Raw genomic sequence first — 20309 nt, forward strand, 5'->3', positions numbered from 1 at the left:
GGCTCATTCAAACGATCAGGAGGAATGCGATTCAGGGGAACATAGCTGTCTGGATTTAGAATTGGCTGGCTAACAGAAGACAGCGAGTAGTAGTAGAAGGAAAATATTCTGCCTGGATGTCTGTGGTGAGTGGTGTTCCACAGGGCTCTGTTCTTGGGCCTCTACTGTTTGTCATTTTTATTAATGACTTGGATGAAGGGATTGAAGGATGGGTCAGCAAGCTTGCAGACGACACAATGGTTGGACGTGTCGTTGACAGTATAGAGGGCTGTTGTAGGCTGCAATGGGCCATTGACAGGATGCAGAGATGGGCTGAGAAGTGGCAGATGGAGTTCAAACTGGATAACTGCGAGGTGATGCATTTTGTAAGGTAGAATTTGAAAGCTGAGTACAGTATTAAGGGTATCATTCTTGGCAGTGTGGAGGAATAGAGGGATCTTGGTGTGCAGATACATAGATCCCTTAACATGGCCACCCAAGTGGAGAGGGTTGTTAACAAAATATATGGTGTTTTGGCTTTCATTAACAGGGGGATTGAGTTTAAGAGTCGTGAGATCTTGTAGCAGCTCTATAAAACTTTGGTTAGACCGCACTTGGAATACTATGCCCAGTTCTGGTCGCCCTATCATAGGAAAGATGTGGATGCTTTGGAGAGGGTTCAGAGGAGGTTTACCAGGATGCTGTCTGGACTGGTGGGCTTATCTTATGAAGAGAGTTTGTCTGAGCTCGGACTTGATTCATTGGAGAAAGGGAGGAGGAGCGGGGACCTAATTGAGGTATACAAGATAATGAGAAGCATAGATAGAATCGATAGCCAGAGAATATTTCCCAGGGCAGAAATGACTAAAGTTTTAAGCTGGTTGGAACAAAGTATAGAGGGGATGTCAGAGACGATATCTTTACACAGAGAGTTGTGAGAGCATGGAATGCGTTGCCAGCAGCAGTTGTGGACGCAAGGTCATTGGGGACATTTCAGAGATCACTGGACATGTATATGGTCACAGAAATTTGAGGGTGCACACAAGAGGTTCAGTGGTTGGCACAACATCGTGGGTTGAAGGGCCTGTTCTGTGCTGTACTGCTCTATGATCTATGTTCTATATCATACGACTCATTATTTAGCTTCGGGATCCTAGCTTCTAGTTCAACCACTTGGCTCTTCATCTTCATGACGACTACTGTCACATTATGGTCACTCTTCTCCAAAGGATGTTTGCATAACAAGTCTGTTTATGCATAATTTCTCATTGCAAAGTATCCCGTTTAGAATAGACTGTTTTCCAGTTGGTTCTGCAAGGTTAAAGAACGATCCCTCACCCTCTCACACATACACATACTGACTCACGTTTCATGAATGTGAATCACTACCAGCCTCTCAAGGGCAATTAAGAACAGGCAATAAATACTTATCCGCCAGTGAGACTCACGTCCCTCAAAGCAATTTTTAAATATGCACATACACATGCTAACGGAAATACTCCACCATTTGTTTTGTCAAATATCTAAGTGAATTAAAGAAACCTAAGATTACAGTTTCACCGATATTGCACAAATCTATGATGCCTTGCTCCATGCCTAATTATGCTTGTATGAAGGCTAATGGAATGATAACCGTTATGACAAGAGGCTGTGAGTACTGGAGCAGTGAAGTCTTGTTTCAACAACTTCGGACGTTGATTAGACAGTACCTGCAGGTCTAAGTGCATTTTGGGTCTCCTTTTCTCAGGATCTTATTTCCATGCAGACAGAGAGCCATGAAGATTCAGCAGATTTGTCTCTGGGATAGAGGTAACATCCAATGAAGAGAAAGTGGGCAAACTGGGCTTGTTTTACCCAGGCTTTGGTCGGATGAGTGATGATATCATTGTAAATAAAGTAACGTATTTTTTTAAAGAGACATGTTACCTCTAGATTGAACACTTGCTGATTGAGGGATACCAGACCTAGGCAGGATTTTAAGATAAGTGGGGTGGGATTGGATAGATGGATGGATGACGGATGGATGGATGGATGGACGGAAGGACGGATGGATGGACGGATGGATGGATGGATGGTTCGATGGACGGATGGATGGACGGACGGATAGACAGACAGACAGACAGACAGACAGACGGACAGACAGACAGACGGACAGACGGACAGACGGACAGACAGACAGACAGATAGATAGACAGACAGACAGACAAACAGATAGATAGATAGATCGACAGACAGACAGACAGACAGAATGACAGACATACAGACAAACAGATAGATAGAAAGATAGATGATAGATAGACAAACAGAATGACAGTCAGAATGACAGACAGATAGATAGTTAGAAAGACAGAATGACAGACAGATAGATAGAAAGATAGATGCAAGATTTGTGAATGTTTGTAGCTCAGATTGAGGTTTAGGGTGTAGGTTTGCTCGCTGAGCTGTAGGTTTGATATCCCAACGTTTCATTACTTGGCCAGGTAACATCATCAGTGGCGACCTCCAAGTGAAGCGAAGGTGTTGTCTCCTGTTCTCTATTTATATTTTTTACTGTATATGCAGCATAAGGTTCACCAAGGAGGAAGAAACCGACAACCACCTTGCATTCCTGGATGTCACAGTCGAAAGAAAGGACAACGGAGAACTACAAACTTGCATATACAGAAAACCGACAAACACTGACCAAATACTTAACTACACCAGCAACCATCCCAACACACACAAACAAAGCTGAATCAGAACACTATTCCAATGAGCCACATCACACTGCAGCACAGACGAACTTTGCAAAACAGCGGAGAACCATCTACACAACATATTCAAGATACTCAAAAACTACAGACTGCAGATTCCTCAAGAACAAACCACGACAAGCAGACCAAACACAATCAGAAACCCTAACAACCTTACCATACATCAAAGAAGTTTTATAACTGACAGCCAGACTACTAAGACCCCTCGAAATCCTAGTAGAACACAAACCCACCAACACTCTCAAAAAAACTAACAAACTTAAAAGACCCAGTACAGCCCATGGACAAAACCGATGTCATCTACAAAATTCCATGCAAGCACTGCCACAAACACTACGTAGGACAAACAGGAAGAAAGTTAGTCACCAGGATACATGAACACCAGCTTTCCACAAAAAGACACGACCCTCTCTCCTTTGTAGCCCGACACACAGATGAAAAAAAACATTATTTCGACTGGGTCAACACATCTATCCTGGGATAGGCTAAGCAAAGAAATGTCAGAGAATTCCTAGAGGCCTGGCACTCCAACCACAATGCCATAAACAAGCACATAGATCTAGATGCCATCTATGAACCCTTCAGAAAACGAGCAGGAAATGATATCCCCACAAACCCCAGGAACCCCATCCAGGAGAAAGATATAAACAGAAAGCAGGAGACAACAGCTTCACTTCACTTGGAGGTCGCCACTGATGATGTTACCTAGTCAGGTAATGAAACGTCTGGATATCAGACCTACAGCTCAGCGAGCAAACCTACACCCTGATGGATAGTTGGACAGATGGGTGGACATGATGTTTGCTGCTTGAATTTCTAGCACCACTTTTCACAATAGACTACATATCTATCAAAATTATGGGCGGCACAGTGGCACAGTGGTTAGCACTGCTGCCTCACAGCGTCTGAGATCCGGGTTCAATTCCCGACTCAGGCGACTGACTGTGTGGAGTTTGCACGTTCTCCCCGTGTCTGCGTTAGTTTCCTCCGGGTGCTCCGGTTTCCTCCCACAGTCCAAAGATGTGTGGGTCAGGTGAATTGGCTATGCTAAATTGCCCATTGCGTTAGGTAAGGTGTAAATGTAGGGGTATGGGTGGGTTGCGCTTTGGCTGGTCGGTCTGGACTTGTTGGGCCGAAGGGCCTGTTTCCACACTGTAAGTAATCTAATCTAAAAACTTCATAATTTAAGTCCTATTTTAACTCCTGAGCCCTGGTTTTATGTGCATGACTTCCTTTCTTACCTTCATATCCCTAACCATTTTTGAAGAAGTCAATTAAATGAACGGATTTATTGTCCAAAGTTAAAAATCACACAACACCAGGTTATAGTCCAACAGGTTTAATTGGAAGCACACTAGCTTTTGGAACGACACGTGATTGTCACCTGACAATCACCTGATGAAGGAGCGTCGCTCCGAAAGCTAGTGTGCTTCCAATTAAACCTGTTGGACTATAATCTGGTGTTGTGTGATTTTTAGCTTTGTACACCCCAGTCCAACACGGGCATCTCCAAATCATGGATTTATTGTCGAACGTCATGCTGAGAATGGAATTATCCCCAATGATGTTTAAATGTTAGAAACAAGATTAACTCACAAACCTTCATTCTTAACCGTTGTGGAAAAATAATGCAGTAATTCGACAACAACTCAAATGAAATAACAATCAGTAATGAGTGCAATTCCCCAGCATCTGTCAATTTTAACGTGAAATTTTTGTCATAAGTCAGATACACATAAATAATTTTCTGAGATACTTACGCCGCTGTTTTCATGGTAGGGAAAATCCAACCAATGTTTGTACCGTGTCAAGAAAGAAAAGGTATGAATTCTTCCAAGGAAAGAAACAGCCCTGAAGTTAGCAACCTCTCCTAGAGACTCTCCCCACACAGCGTGTGAACCACCTGACAAACTCTGCAAAAATCTTTATGTAACTTCCTTTTTTCATTATCTTGTAGCTAGTGGAGAGTTTCATTTTTACAAGATGTGTGAAAGCGGTGTTATAATTGCAACTAAATTAGAACTGAAGTCATACACTGAAACAAAACGGTATTACAGTTTCCGATGGGTTGAAATCATTGCTTCTTGGAATTGCATCTCCATCTGCAGTCTGCAAAAGAGAGAACTCTGTCTGGAAACTTTTCTTTATAAAATACAAAGGGTGGACATAATACAAAATTGCACACATGTCACTCCTGACAGAGGGCACGTCTCATTGAAGGCAACATCTCAAACTCTATGACGTACCCATCTCTAAGTGATGGCCTTGTTGCAATTGTCCCTTGCCGTCAGCTGAGAGGAAAAAGAAAAGATTAAAAACCATCAGCACAGTGTCCAAGGTTTAAACTCATGTGTATGGCTGAGAGGTAAAGAAGTTTGCTTTGCCTGACAATGAGAATCAGCACACACACACACACACACACACACACACACACACAGTCAATGCACACTGTCACAGCCCCTAGCGTTCACAACGCGTAATCACAAACTTTAATAGTGCTATCGTATCATGTTGCAGGGAAAGATTCTTTTATAGTCAAACATAGCCAACAGGGAGTGATTCCCTCAATCCTGCACCTTGGATAATAATTCATTTCTTTCCTATCTCGAAGTTATCTAGATCCAGTTTCCAATTCATTCAATAATCCGTGTCAAATACATGCTAGCAGATGCTATTAAGTTCTCGAAATGGTTGAGGTAGGAACAATAACAACATGTAATACATATTTGGACTATTTCATTGATAGGAAAGGTTTTAAAGAATATAGGCCAAGTGCAGGGGGATGGGGTTAGAGTGGGTAGAGATATTGCTTGGCATGGACCAGTTTGCGCCAAACGGCCTGTCTCCATGCTGTAGGACTCTGTGGCTAAACAATCTTTACAGGTGAAGGAGTATCTCACCTGTACCTCGTCCAATATTATGTATTGAATTCGCTGTACCCAATGTGGCATACTCTACATTGGCAAAACCAAACACAGACAGGGTGGCCAACTTACAGAACACCTTCAGTGTGTGTACAAGCAGGACCCAATCTTTCTGCAACCAGTCATTTTAACACAGCCTCTTGCTCGCATGCCCATGTGCCTGTCCTTGGCATGTTGCAGAGTTCCAGTGAATCATAATGTAAAATGTAGGAGCAACATCTCATTTTCAGACTCAACACTTTACAGCCGTTTCGACTTAATATTGATCTCAAAACCTTCAAATTGTGAACCCATTCCTTCCCTTTCTTTTATTATTTTGTTCATTCTAGTTGAGACTGTCTGTCCTTTCAAGACTGGCCGAAGTGTTATGGACCAGGCCGGACTCCCTCAAAACATTTCAAGAAAGTAGTCCAGACCCTAACTTTGCTAAGTTCTTTAAATAAGTGTACAGGATATTCCAGGAGTGATGCATCTAATCATACCACTTAGTTTTATACAAAACAGACTTTACTTACAAGATTATTGCATGAAACACAAGACTGGCCAAAAACTTATTGATGTTGTTCCACATAATTGCAACAATTTCCATAAACAGGCCTTGGCACAAAAGGTCAAATCAAATGCAGTTTCACACAGGAGAGATGGTGGAGAGGGAGCATCATCACGGACCTGTTTCTTTGGGTCCAGCAACTTCACAAAGGCTGCTTACTAAAACCAAACCAAACCGAACCAAATAGGAGCTGAACTTGGAGAACTGTCCACTCCCGTTTTCGTTGCACAAGTGTTTTTATTTATTATTTTAAAACTTGCAAACCTTTGTCTGAGGCAATATCTGTTAGCTACATTCAAATTGGCCCTAAAAACCTTCAAACCTAGGCTTTTTGGAATCGCTGCTTTTCAAATTTCTCTGAAAAAAAAAGAAAGCTAAGGAGAGCATCGTCACATGAGACATCCCAATCCTCTTGAAGAGCTTATGCTTGAAACATCGACTGTCCTGCACCTCAGATGCTGCCTGACTGGCTGTGCATTTCCAGGACCACATTGTTCAACATACTATTATTCGGTCATTCTCACATTCCAATCAATTAACATGAACTATCAACATCGTTTCTCCATCAGCACTCTCTCCCCAGTACCTGCACAGCCCCCCTCCATACTATAACATAAATGCTGACCCTCTCCACAATTCTTCAGCTCTGATGAAGAGTCATCTAGATTCAAAACGTAGCTTGATATGTCTCAGTGGATGGTGCCTGACCAAATGTGATTTCTATCATTGACTGTTTTCAGTAAGAAATATTGTGCTCATTTTCACGTTGTGTGTGAATGGGAGAAGGTGTGAGAAGATGTTGGTTTCAAATTTAAAAAAAAGATGTTGGGAATCAAAAACAAAATCCAAAATTTCTGAAGAAACCCAGCAGATCAGTCTACATTAAAGGAGAGAACTCTGAGTTAACACTTTAGGTCCAGTGACCTTTCTTCTGACCGTTGTGTGTGGGGACTGGGATAAGGACACAGGGAGAATGGGTATTGAACATGGCTATCAGCCTCTGCTCAGCCACTTTGCATTGTTGCCTGTCCCGAAGTCTCATGTCCCCATTCTTTAATTTTTATAAATGTTTATAAATGTTGTTGTTTCGCTGAATGCAAGTGACTGGTTGGTTCTTGTAATTTAGTGGAATTTTGGCATAGTGCCCTCTGCACCACTGAAACCAGTTGCCAACTTGCGGACAACTCCCCCTCGTCAACAACTCATCATCTTCCAGACCAAGCATAACCTCATCACCTCAGGGGATGCCCCATCCACAGCCTCCAAACTCAACGTCTGGGATCCCCACACTGTCTGGTTCTACCTCCAACCCAAGATTCAAAACCCTGAATGCCCCGAATGACCCATCATCTCCACCTGCTCCAGCTGAATTGAACTTATCTCCGCATATCTGAACTTTCCTGCTCTGCCTTCACCCAGGAACTCTCCACATGCCACCCACACCGTCCAACTCCTCCATGACATTTGATTCCCCAGCCCCCAATTACCTCGCCTTCACCATGGACATCCAGTCCATACACATGTCCATCTGCCTTCAAGCCCTCCATTTCTTCCTCTCCCGCTGACCTAAGCAGTACCGCTCAAATGTCACACATGATATTGGTGGAACTGATCTTCACCCTCCACAACTTATCCTTCATTTCCTCACATTCCTCAGCTATGTCTGCCTCTTTGTTGCATACATGGAACAGTACACCATCCGCAGTAACTCCGGCACCATTTCTCACCTTTCCTCTGCTATACTAATGACTGTTTCGGTGCCACCTCATGCTCCCATGAACACCTTTATGAACACCTTCCACCCTGAGCACAAGTTCACCTGGACCATCTCAGACACCTCTCTCCCTTTCCTAAATATCTCTGTGTCTATGTCCAGCAAGGAACTCAACACGAACACTTACTTCAGCCGACCTCTTCTGACATTCCCTATTGTAAAAACGCTATCCCTTACTTTCAATTCCTACACCTCTGTCACATCTACTACAAGGAGAAGCAATTCCACCCCAGGGCATTCAAGATGGCCTCCTATTTCAATAACCACAACTAACACCACCCCCCCCCACCCTCCCCCACCACCACCACCATCCAGGTGGTCAACATGACCCTCCAGCACTTCTCCTCCACTTCTTGAACCTCCATCCTTGTACTCTATCCCTTTAACCAAAACAAGGATAGAACAGCCCTGGTCCTCAGCTTCCACTCTACTAATCTGCAGAAACAGCACAGTATCAATTTCTGCCATCTACAATCAGACCCCACTACAAGAGATATAATTTTCTCCCCATCCTTACTTGTGTTCACGTACCTAACCATCTTAATGTCCACATCTGGAACGCTCCTTTGCCGCCGCAAGAGGTGCAAAACCTGTGCCCACACTCCTGCCTCAGCTCTATGCAAGGCCCCAAATGATCCTTCCACATAAGGCACAGGTTTTTCCTGCAGCTCCACACACCTGATCCACTATGTTGCTCTTAGTGTGGTCCCCTCAAGTCTCAGAAAGTTTCAGAGAACATCTCTGGGAAACACACACCAAACACCCTCACCGCCATATGGCTGATTACTTCAACTTCCACTCCCACTTGGCCAAGGACATGCAAATCCTGGGCCTCCACTACCATCAAATTCAAGTCACGTGATGACTGGAGGAAGTATGCCTCATTTTCCACCGTATAAATCTGCAACCACATGGGATCAACATCGAATTTGCGAGTTTCCTCATTTTCCTTCCCCTACCCCCTTCCCAGATCCAACATTCAAACTTGGCATCCCTCTCTTGAACTGTCCTATCTGTCTATCTTTCTTCCTTCCCATCCATCTACTCCACCCTGCCTTCCGCTTGCACTTACCTATCATTTTCCCAGCTAACTTAGCCCATTCCCATTCCCACCTTGCTATTTTTTCCTTCAGCCCCTTCTTCCCCACCCACCAATACATCCCTGATGAATGCTTTATGCCCGAAACATAGACTCTCCTGCCCATTAGATTCTGCCTGACCTGCTGTAATTTTCCAGCGCCACATTTTTCGATTCTGATCGCTAGCATCTGCAGTCTTCACTTTCTCTTTTATAATTCTTCGCTCAAACCTTGCGTAAATACAACTAACATTCTTTGCAGACTGTTGTTGCATGCAAACATAACATTTGTCCATTCTACTTGCCCAGAGGGGCAGTTAGGATGAACGTGGATTGTTTGGGTTTGGAGGAACAGCGAGGTGGCTCCATATTAAGTCCTTCCCCTAGAGGATAATAATAATCCGAGGCAATGGGCTGTAAAGTGCAGCAGCTGTAAATATATAACAGTATTTGGCAGGACAGATTCAATAGGCCGAAGGGCCTCTCGCACCATATATGATTGGATGAGAAGCTTCGCAGTTTCCTGAATGCAGATGGGGGAGAGAGTGGGAGGAGCTTGAGTGAAGGTACCAGTGATTAACAACTAGCAGAAAGCACACTTTGTAACCCATCTTCTGAAGAAACATTAGAAACAGTAATTTAATCGATTCCCACTTCGAGCATTACACTCCTGTTGTGGAGTCGTGAACAGTTTGTCTTGTCAGATCCTTTCACTCCCCTGCGGAAAGTTAACAAAAGACCATTTTATTGCCGTAATAACATGGAATGCATGGCAAAATGTTAGCTTATGTGTATCCTGCAAACATTGTGAAAATATGTTATGCATTTCAGCAACTGAGCAGATGCAAACATAGCCCTATACTTTCTCTCTCTGAGACAATTGCGTGGTCAAATTAACGTCGAATTGCTAACTAATGTGCACAAGGAGGTGATGGCCTAGTAGTGTTTTTGCTAGAAGTATTAATCCAAAAAACCAGCTAATGTCCCGGGGAACCTGGTTTCAAATACCACTACAGCAAATGGTAGAATGCATCTCAGGTTATGGGTCCCTGCACATTTAAAATGCACACACATAGAGAATGTTCTGTGGTTATATCATAGAACAGGGATTGGCTTGAAATGAAAGACAAATAAATAAGCAGCAAAAAGCAAATTCAGTGTAGAGCTAATTATTTTGGTGAAGGATTCACATGAGTACCCATGTGAACGTAAGTCCATTACATATAGTAGCAGAATTAAACCTTTTAAATCATGGATTCTGTCATTCAATCGGAACTGATTGAATTTGAGAAACCTTTCTCTTGCCAACTCCTCATAACTCATGATCCCCTGATCTCTCGAGAATCTCTCTTTGTCTTAAAAACACTCACTGACTTGGTCTCCACAGCCCTCTGCAGCAATGTGTTCCCCAGACTCCTTCTCATCTCAGTTTTCAAATGTCATCCCTTCCCTTCACTTTGAAGTCCATAGAAGCAGAGAATGTACCTACTCGTGAATGGGTAAATGGGCAGTCAGGGGTAAGGTAGGTTGATAAAGATAGCAGTCTGATCAAATAAATTGACAACTGGAGCCATCCATTTCAGGCATTTGAGGGCATGCATTGCAAGCTAAACAGTATTCCTACTTTACTTCAGCATCCATGAGATCGTTATTAAGTTAAGAAATTTTTTTAAATGTCTGATTATTGACAATCTAACCATTTCCCCTTAACATTCTGTAAATGTTACTAGTGCTGATTATTCCATTATCCAAAGTATGGGGATACTTTAACTGGAATCTGATCATGACCAGACATAAAAACATTTTGGCTCTTATGGTGTACAATTTTGATCCCCTTACTTGGTGAAAGATGTGAATGGTGAATTGATCGACATTTAGCAGACAGGGTTTGATGTTGTTAAGTGTGACGTTGGAAAAGTTTTAAAAAGGGCCATTCTCTAAAAGGGGAGAATCTGCACAGTGTTTTAGTGCAGAGAGATCTGGATGACCTTATGCATGTTATCACAGAAATGAGCATGTGGGATGTGGGTGCCTCTGACTGCCCAGTATTATTGCCTTTGAACTGATTAGCTTGCTAAACTATTTGACAGGGTAATTCAGAGTCAACTTTGCTGTAGGTCTGGAGCCACATGCATGCCAGACCAGATGAGGATTGCAGATTTACTTCCCTGAAGAGAAAAAATGAAGCAGATTTCTTTTTCCAATGATAGCGGTTCCAATTTTTAATTCTAAATTTTCTTATCATATTGAATTCAAATTCTACCATTTGCTGTAGTGATATTTGAACCCAGGTTCCCCGTGACATTAGCTGAGTTTTTGGATTAATACTTCTAGCAAAAACACCACTAGGCCATCACCTCCTTGTGCACATCAGTTATCAATTCGATGTTAATTTGACCGTGCAATTGTCTCAGAGAGAGAAAGTATAGGGCTATGATTCCATCTGCTCAGTTGCTGAAATGCATAACATGTTTTCATCTGTTTTTGAGGATTTCTTGCATTTGCCCTGATAAAATATTTGGGCACCACAGTCCATTGCGTAACAATATTCAACCATGTGGCGATATTCTGATGAGCTCATCATTGAAGGGAGTGCGAACAAACATTGAAATTATGGTTGGAGGAATGAGAAATCAAAGGTTTAGATAGACCTAGCTAACCGAAAATAATTAAGTAGAAAATGGATTAAAAGAGAAAATATATCACACAATTTCCAATTGTAACTGTAACACTCAAAAATTCAAAAGGACAAAAAAAGCTTCTTTTTTAAAGTTATAGTTGATAATGCCACTTTTAGAGGACTATAGATAGTTCTGGTCACCCTGCTATAGGAAGAATATTATTAAATTGGAGTGGGTGCAGTAAAGATTTGCAAACATGTTTCAGGGACTGGAGGATATGAGTGAGATTAAGAGGCTTGGGACATTGGGACCTCTTTCCCTTGAGCGGAAGAGGTTGTGTGGTGACCTTGTAGAAGTGAGGGACATAGATAAGGGGAACAGCCAAGATATTTTCTCTAGGGGAATGGAATTCAAAACTAGAGGGCAAAGGTGAATTAGAAAGGTGCAAGATTTAAAAGAGACTTGGGGGGTGACTTTTTCACACAGAGTGTGATTGGTGTCAGGATGGAACTGCCAAAGGAAAGTGTAGATGTAGTTACAGCTACAACATTTATAAGACATTTGGAAAGGCCATACTACCAATGGATCATAGGGCTGCTGTCTTGCTGGAGGGAGAGGGAGGGAAAGAAAAGTGTTGGGGTTGGATTTTCATCTGAGGGCCATTGCACATCAGGTGCAGGATGAGCAGGAGAAGGGGAGTCCTTCATGGTAATATCGGCCAGTGTGAGGAAAGAACCTATGTATTGCCATCATTCTGTATTAACAAACTGTCTGCTCAGCTAACTGTCGGCAGTGTACTGTGGAATATGCCAAGGCAGAAAACGGAAACAAATGTAAGGGAATATCGAAGATTTAGAACCAAAGCAATAATCACAATTTTACCTGTAGGTGTTAAGCCATTTTTAAAATGTTCAGCAATGATGACCACCATCACAATGAGCATGAAGACACTGAGGCAGAGATGCACCAAAGTCACAACAGTGTGGTCTCGTTCTGCACAAGGAGAAAAACCCAATTTAGATCGCTGTGTGTTCGGGAACTGATTGAAAAGCAGAGATGGACCAAACTCCTTATTGAATATCCGACTAACTTTCGAATGGTTACAATGAAAGTCGACGAGTTCGGATCAGCAGGGAAGTGTAAGAATGTATCTATGTTCTCCACAAAATAGAAGGAAGGGAGGGTAAGGGTTTGCCTGAATTGGTGGGTGGAAGGGATTTCTAGAAACCAGATGCATATAAAAAACGAAGAGGCCATTCACCCCATCAAGCCTGTACTACCAAAACGCACACTCCTGCCCAAATATCCACTGTAGGCCAATTTCAATGAAAGTGAAGAAACACCACGTGGACATCTGTGTACTTCTTAAAGATAGTGAGGTTACATGCCTCCCAGGCAGTGCATTTCAGACATTACTGTGCTCTGGGTGAAAAACGGATCCTTAAATCCCCTCTAGGACTCTAGTCTTTCACATTAAGTTGATACCACCCCTTGTTTTTGGCCCTATGACTAAGGGGAACAGCTACTTCCCATCCACATATCCATGTCCCTCAATATTACACAACTTTACCAAACCTCCCACCTTCTCTGTTCCAACGAAAACAACCCACCCTGTCTTCATTGCTGAAATGTTCCATCCTATGCAACATCCTGGTGAATCATCTCTGCAAACTACGCCCCCCCCCCACCCCCATCTCCCCCCACCAAAGTAGTGACATCTTTCCTATAATGCGGAGACTGGAACTGCACACAGTGGCAGTTGACGCCAGAATTTTTTTATTGATGGATTGTAAGAGCCTGAGTGGTGATCTTATGCAGGTTTATAGAATTATGAGGGGCATAGATAAGGTGCATTGCGAAGGCCTTCCCCTCAGTAGAATGTGAGGACTGCTGATGCTGGAGATTAGAGTCGAATAGTGTGGAAAAGCACAGCAGGCCAGGCCGTATCCGAGGTCCAGGAGAGCAGAACCTCAAACTAGAGGGGATAGGTTTAAGGTGAGGGGGAAATATGTAAAAGGGACCTGAGAGGCAATTGTTTCTCACTGAGGGTGGTGTTTACATAGAATGAGCTGCAGTGGAAGTGGTGAAGGCGGTAACAATTCTAACATTTGAAAGACCTTTGGATAGATACATGGCTAGGAAACGTTTAGAGAGCTTGGGGACCTAATACAGGCAAATGAGACTGGTTCGGGTTGGGATGGCAGGCCAGTGAGGTTTGAGGTGGCTACAACTAAGCAAATTGTTTTCCTCCACCTTCAAATCAGCATGACGTTTTTTCTTTCTTTTTATCCATAGACTGCCACGAGTTAACCAGCCAATCAGGTATTGACAAGCAAAGCCCATTCTGGGCAGTATAAGCCATCAAAGGTTAGAGTGGGTGTAAGAGAAAAATCGAGAGAATTGATGGACATGGTGTGCTCCCTCTCTAAGGACACACGGATATGAATATAACTGCACAAGAGGGACACTGGGTTTGATGTCATTTTCTTTTTCTATAACCAGAAGTACTAACACATTGGATAAAAGGGTCAGATAGACTCGAAACATCAGCTCTTTTCTCTCTTTACAGATGTTGCCAGACCTGCTGAGATTTTTCAGCATTTTCTCTTTTGAGTACTAAGACATTAACTGAATGACTTTCCCATCACCAAATCACCCTGCCTTTCATTATGTTTTTAAAATTAGAAAGCACAACCAGAACCCGGTCTCATTTTTAATTTTCTTTTAACCCAGATGTGCTATCAGACACAGCTTGCCAAAGACCAAAATCTCTGAACCTACATTTTTCTTTTCTCCCCTCTTTTCTAGCTGTGAGCCGTCACCAGTGAATCACCAACTTGACCATGAAAGCCATTAAAAATGTGGAGGATTGAGGGAAAGTGGCCAAACCAAAATGGACTTAGGGGGAAAAGAAAGAATTGTATCTATTGCAGTGCTCACCTCTATCTAAAGGCCTTGAGAGCGGTAGGAGATAACAATTGCTCTCGCCACAATGACAGCCAAGCATGGGAGTGGGCAGGGGGGTCGTTTTATTAAAACATTATTTCTAACCAATCTTTCAGAGCTGTTATTGAACACTTCTGGAGCACTTGGGTCTTGAATCCTGGTCTCTTGGTTCAGCAGAAGGGACAGTACTCTGCATCACAAGAGGCGGGGGGGGGGGAGGGGGGAATGTGATGTTTCATTTTTCTTTCTCTCTTGTGCCTATTTGGCTCACAGCACTCTTCATTTTATTTTCGTCCCCCAAATCACCAGTGTTAATATATATAATGGTTTTCTCTATTTGTAGTTATAGTGAGACAGTAGGAAAAGACACTGTTATCGAAGGACTTGATTATGTATACGATTTTCCACCACAAAGAAAACACCCGAGTGGCTAAGTACATATTAAAAAGCAATGCCCGTTAAGGGCAATGATGACATTTTAAAAAGTGAGAGAGAATAAGGAGAAAGAATGGGAACTAAATCAGACTGAACTTGAAGGAGGAAATAAAGCGCTTTATCCCTCGCAGTGCCTGTTTGGCGTTTAGAAGAATGAGAGGTGACCTGATTGAAGATTCATAGAGGGAATTGAAATAACAGATAGAAATAAATCATTTCCCCTTGTGTGGGAGAGTCGAGGGCCAGAGGGGCATTGTCTCAGAATAAGACAGAATGGGGAGGAACTTACCCTCTGTGAACGGAGATGATCTGTGGAATTCTTTACCACACAGGAGTGTTAAGGCTATGTTATGAGGTATATTCAAACAGAGATGAAGAGACTTTTCACTAGCAGGGGATATCGTGGGTGATGGGGGTGCAGTTGGAGCTTTGGCATGGGGCAGCTTGAGGGTGAAGACTGGAAGGTGGAGTTGAGGATGTTTAGATCAAAAAGGTTACTGTTAAATAGTGGAGCAGATTGAATGGACTGAATGGCCTACATCTTATGGTCTTCACAGCCTGAGAACAATCAAATTACACACATTGAGCAAATGGAAAACCCTTGCACAGAATTAGGCCAGCTTACACAGTAAGAGGCCACAGACATCCAACTTATCTCCAGTTATAATCTGATCTGAGGAATACGGCAGATGTGAATATCAGTGATTTAGCAATCATGGAACACTCCTCTTGAAATTCACCCTCATTTCCAGTAGCTAAATTTGGAGAGAAAAACTGGGACTATTCTAAAAGCAATAGAAGATGACGTGAAGATTTCAGGCAAACTGAGAGACCTATTTTGAGCAGTTGCATTGACCGTTGCATGTTCCATAGGAACCAGACAGCCAATCAATCCACTCTCTTCCATAGCCAATGTGAATCTGCTCCTGCTCGAGTTGGAACTCTTGCAAAGTATCCTGATTGGTTTCAAGATGATAAACGAAAGACACCATTTCCATTTAGCCACATCAGTTCTCGTGAACTATGGTTTCCATCCAGTGTTAGACTTTCCCCACACCTCCCACCGCAACGCAGCCACTCGGTTCACTCACTCTGGACAGTGACTTCCACCTGGAGGGACGTGAACATCAAATGGTTCTGGAAAACCATGCAGCGGTACAATCCTGAATCCATTGGAGTCGCTTGGTGAATGTGATAGATGTTGTGAGACACAGAATCAGAACTCACAAGGATTTCGTTTCTGTAGAAGGAAATTTGTCCTCTCCCACACAGGTGATCCTGGTCACAGGTACAATTCAGTGTGATGGAATCACCGGCTCTCTGCAGCCTGGGATTCACCTTCAATATCACCGGACTTTCTGAAATTGACAGAGTGGTTAAAATATTTTGTGATGTAAAACATAAGATTTTGATTAATCATCTTCAATGTCTGTTGCTTGGATATCTGCTTCACAATTACAGTGAGTGTGACAATGTCAGCCGGGTGGAATACCTAGAATATGAATTCCCAGATTGGGGCTGTTAACCTAGTCCCATCAGACAGTCCTGGTTGAAAGATGTAAACGGTGGTGGCAGAGATTTAGGAGCCAGCTCTGAGCTGTCTGGGTCCGTGTCATGTACTATACACACGTAAGTCAAGGATGACTTAACTGAATACCGGCCTCTGTAGAGTTACTTCAGCAGCAATTAACTGATGCATTTTCAACTCTGCATTTGATGTTAATCATTAATTCGCCGGTATTTCTGACACCATTCCATCTAAAATCAGTTTGAAAGTATGGCTATAGACTGAATAGCTTTATGTATTTACATAGAAAATAGAACATTACAGCGCAGTACAGGCCCATCGGTCCTCGATGTTGCACCTGCCTGTCATACCAATCTGAAGCCCATCTAACCTACACTATTCTATGTACGTCCATATGCTTGTTCATTTAGATTGTTTTTTTGTTGGAATGATAGTGCAGTTGTGAGAGATCCCTTGGGATAAACATTCATAGCATGATAGAATTTCTCGTTAGAATGGAGAGTTAGATTCTGAGACTAGGTTTCTGAATGTTAATAATGTAAACTATCATAGTTTGAGGCGTGAGTAGGCTATGATGGATTGGGAAATGTTACTGAAAAGTATGACAGTGGGTAGGCAGTGACGACCATTTAAAGTCAACTACTAAAATTCTTTATTCCAACCTGATTTAAGTGAAACGGGAACAGTGGCCAAAGTATGGCTTACAGGGAATGTTTCAGACAGCATTAGATGCAAAAACAAAAAGGATTTCAAATTAGCAAGCAAAGAAAGAGTAGTCTTGAGGATGAGGAGCAGTTGAGAAGTCACCGAAGTGGGACCAAAAGATTGCGAGAGAAGAGGAAACTAGAGTATTAGTGTAGGTTTGCTGGGAACATAAAAACTGACTGTAAAAGCTTCTGCAAAAATACAAATAGAAAAGTATTGCTGAAAACTAATCTAAGTCCATTGCACTAGGAAACAAGAGAATTTGCAATGAGGAACAAAGAAATGGCTGCTGAACTGAATTTATACTTCACTTCTGTCTTCATACAGGAAGAGATGAAAAATGTGCTGGAAATGATGGGGAATACAGAAGTTATTGGCTGGGGGAAATAAAGGAATATTGCTAGGAAATTGATGAGATTGGAGGGAGATCGATCCTCAGGGCCTGACAATCTTCATCGCAGAGTGATTAAGGAACTGGCTGTAGAATTAATGGTTGCATTGGTGACAGTGTTCAAGGATCTGACAGATTGTTTGGGGATGTTGGGATAATGCCTGCATATTGGACGGTTGATGATGCAACCTTACTATTTAAAAAGAGAGTTAGGATCATCCAGTAATACAGCAGGAAAACAGGCCCGTCCGTCCAAATTGGTCCATGCCAACTATGGTTCCCACTAAGCTAGTTACAGTTGCCCTCATTTGGTCCACAGCCCTCCAAACTCTTCCCATCCATCTACCTATCCAAATGTCTTTGTAAAAATGTCGTTATTGCACCTGCCTCGACCATTTTCTCTTCCAGTCCATTTCCATATATGCACCATAGTCTGTTTGAAAAAGGTACTCCTCAGGTCCTTCTTAAGTCTTTTCCCTATCACCTTAAGCCTGTGTCCTCTTGTTTTCATTTCCCCATTCCAGGGAAAGAAAGACTATTTGCATTAATCAGTCCGTGCCCCTGATGATTTATATACCTCTATAAGGTCACCCCTCATTCTCCCACGTTCCAAGGAATAAAATCCTTTCCTGGACAACCTCTTCCTCTAACCCAAACCTACTCGTCCTGGCAACATCCTTATAAATCTTCTTTGCACTCTTTCCAGTTTAACTTGTTTTCTTATAACAGGGTGCTCAAAACTGTACACGAGACTACAATTGCAGCCTCACCAGCGACTTATACAACAGCAGCATAAAGTCCCAACTCTTATGTTCAATGTCTCGACCAATGAAGGCCAGCATGCTAAATGCCTTCTTAACCAACTTATCACCCGATTATGCTGCATTCACCAAACCATATGTTTGCAGTCCTGGAATCCTCTGTTCCACTCACGTCTCTGGACCTTTATATTAATAGCTTGGTTTGACTTTCTAAAGTGTGACAGCTCACGCTTATCTGTATTGAATTGCATTTGCCAATCCTCACCCTGTTTCCCCATCTGATCAAGATCCCTCAGTAATTGTTGATAACCTCTTCCTTGTTGTCATTAATACTTTCTAATTTTGTAATATCCACCAACTTACTAACCATGCCTTGCACATTCACATTCAGACCATTTATGTAAATAGCTGAAAAATGTGTTGCTGGAAATGCGCAGCAAGTTAGGCAGCATTAAAGGAGCAGGAGAAACGACGTTTTGGGCATAAGCCCTTCTTCAGGCTTCTGAAAAAGGGTTTATGCCTGAAACGTTGATTCTCCTGCCTCTTTGATGCTGCCTGACCTGCTGTGCGTTTCCAGCAACGCATTTTTCAGCTCTGATCTCCGACATCTGCAGTCCTTACTTTCTCCCATTTATGTAAATATCAAATAACAAAGGTCCTAGCACTGACCCCTGTGGCGTACCACTAGTCACAGGCTTCCAGTACGAGAAAAAACCTTCAACCATCACCCTCTGCTTCCTAGAATTCAGCGAAATTTGAGCCCAATTAGTTAGGCTTCCCTGGATTCCAGGCGACCTAACCTTTGTGACTAGTCTGCCATGCAGGGACCTTGTTAAAATTCATGTAGACAACATCCATTGGGCATTACAGGCCAGTCAGCCTCACATCAGAATTGGGAGTATTAGGGAGATGGGTGGTGAGTAAAACCATAAGCATTATAGCCAGCAATTGATATCAGAGGTAGAACTGTGCTGTTACCAGCTAGAATTAACCGCTCAGATTATTACTGCTTTAATAATGCCAATCACTCAGTGTCATCCTTCCACTGCTGAAGTACATTTCTCTCTAGATTTGATGGGAATTAAATCAATCAAATCATGCAACGAACTTTCAAACTAATATTCATATCAATTTCAGGGAATAACATTAGTTTAGACAGCGGATTGGCTAGCCAACAGTGAACAGAGTCAGGATAAATGGATCTTTTTTCTGTTCGAGTGGGATATAATGAGTGCAACTCACAGAGTTAAGCCTTGTCTCCAACTAGTTAGAATCTGTATTCATGATTTGGACACAGGGATAGAAGTTACTCCAGGCAAATTTGCAGATAGAGCTAAAATAGTTGGGAAACCAAGTTGCAAGGTAGACATAAGACATTTATAAATAGGACGGAATAGGTTAGGTAATAGTGACAAAATTTGACATTTGATGCGGGTATGATTGGGTTTGCCCATTGTGGTCAAATGAATAGAAATGCAACTTATTATTCAACTAGGAGAGAAACTTCAGAGTGATTTTATTGCAGAGGGATCTGTGTGTCCTTGTGCACGAATCTTATTACAGCAAGGAAGGCAATTGCCAATTGCTGAAAGAATGGTGTAATTGAGTAGGGAAATGTTGCGGCAACTGTACAAGGCCTTAGGGTCTTCACATCTGAAGAACTGTGTGGTGGTTTGGTCCACTTTCTTGAGGAGGGATGTAATTGCATTGGGGGGCAGTTCAACAGAGATCCACTCAATCAATTCCAAGGGTTTGTCTTATGTGGAGAGATTAAATGGTTTCGGCCTATACTCTCTGTAGTATAGAAGATTGAGAGGAGGTCCAATTATGGGATATAAGATGCAAAACGGTGGGGTGGGGTCGA

General features: G+C 42.5%; 1 long non-coding RNA gene across 1 annotated transcript; it reads right to left on the reverse strand.

The window, feature by feature from the left end:
* Positions 1-9324: 9324 nt before the first annotated feature.
* Positions 9325-16353, reverse strand: LOC132837272 (uncharacterized). The gene is made up of 3 exons (XR_009647495.1): positions 16152-16353; positions 12562-12672; positions 9325-9776 (listed from the first exon to the last, which is right to left on the reverse strand). It is a non-coding gene; the product is annotated as an uncharacterized LOC132837272 (long non-coding RNA).
* Positions 16354-20309: the final 3956 nt, after the last annotated feature.

This window comes from Hemiscyllium ocellatum, chromosome 49, assembly GCF_020745735.1.
Source record: "Hemiscyllium ocellatum isolate sHemOce1 chromosome 49, sHemOce1.pat.X.cur, whole genome shotgun sequence".
Taxonomy (NCBI): domain Eukaryota; kingdom Metazoa; phylum Chordata; class Chondrichthyes; order Orectolobiformes; family Hemiscylliidae; genus Hemiscyllium; species Hemiscyllium ocellatum.